Below are 1,630 nucleotides of genomic sequence, written 5' to 3'. Positions count from 1 at the left end.
CACACATCATATAGAAGTAAATAGCCTATTCATTAATACATACCAAAATATAAACCTCAATCAATAAAGTCTATCTATCTAAATACAACTAATAAAATCACTATTTCATTTCTCAAAATAATACATTCTTATACATACAAAATAAAGAATCAAAAGCATAGCATACATAAACACTCCAAAAAAGTATATACAAGTAATGTAAAACTTTCAATAATACATGCACACACATCATATAGAAGTAAATAACCTATTCATTAATACATACCAAAATAAAAACCTCAATCAATAAAGTCTATCTATCTAAATACAACTAATAAAATCACTATTTCATTTCTCAAAATAATACATTCTTATACATACAAAATAAAGAATCCAAAGCATAGCATACATAAACACTCCAAAAAAGTATATACAAGTAATGTAAAAATTTCAATAATACATGCACACACATCATATAGAAGTAAATATCCTATTCATTAATACATACCAAAATAAAAACCTCAATCAATAAAGTCTATCTATCTAAATACAACTAATAAAATCACTATTTCATTTCTCAAAATAATACATTCTTATACATACAAAATAAAGAATCCAAAGCATAGCATACATTATAACCAAACATTCATTAACATAGAAGAATAAACACTCCAAAAAAATATATACAAGTATTGTAAATACTTTCAATAATACATACACACATCATATAGAAGTAAATATCATATTCATTAATACACCAAAATAAAAACCTCAATCAATAAATTCTATCTATCTAAATACAACTAATAAAATCACTATTTCATTTCTCAAAATAATACATACGAAATAAAGAATCCAAAGCATAGCATACATTATAACCAAACATTCATTAACATAGAAGAATAAACACTGCAAAAAAGTATATACAAGTACTGTAAATACTTTCAATAATACATTCACACACATCATATAGAAGTAAATATCATATTCATTAATACACCAAAATAAAAACCTCAATCAATAAATTCCATCTAATAGAATCACTATTTCATTTCTCAAAATAATTCATTATAGCAAAATGATATATATATATATATATATATATATATATATATATATATATATATATATATATATATATATATATATATATACTCAAAAATAATAAATAATAAAACCAATATGATAAAAGTATTTAAATATTTACCAACACTATATGAGGAAAAAAAATATAATATAAATATCTTAATAAGATATTTAAGATAAAAATCTATAATTAAATGAATAAAAAAAATCAAAAATCAAAATCAAACACAAAAAAATAGAAATTAAAAAGTATATATAAATATAGGTTACAATTATTATATAATTTATGTGAATAAGAGTGATTTTTTCATTTGTGTGTATATGGAGAAAATGTTTAAAACATTAAAAAAATGTTAAATAATTTATGTGAATAAATGTTAAATAATTTATTATAATAAAATAATATATTTGTGTTTGTGCATTTTGGAGTTACTCTAAACTAAATATCATGAAAACCATGAGCACAAGGAACACAACTCAAAGAAGGGTTACAATTTAACCTTCCTAAGAGCCTTTTGGAGGGGTTGAATGCCCCTCCACCAAAAATAAAGCCTACTCTTTTTAT

The sequence above is a fragment of the Pinus tabuliformis genome, chromosome Q (genome assembly GCF_031772625.1).
Source record: "Pinus tabuliformis cultivar Carrire ecotype Pingquan chromosome Q, CPIR1, whole genome shotgun sequence".
Taxonomy (NCBI): Eukaryota; Viridiplantae; Streptophyta; class Pinopsida; order Pinales; family Pinaceae; genus Pinus; species Pinus tabuliformis.
This window is presented reverse-complemented; position numbering follows the sequence as displayed.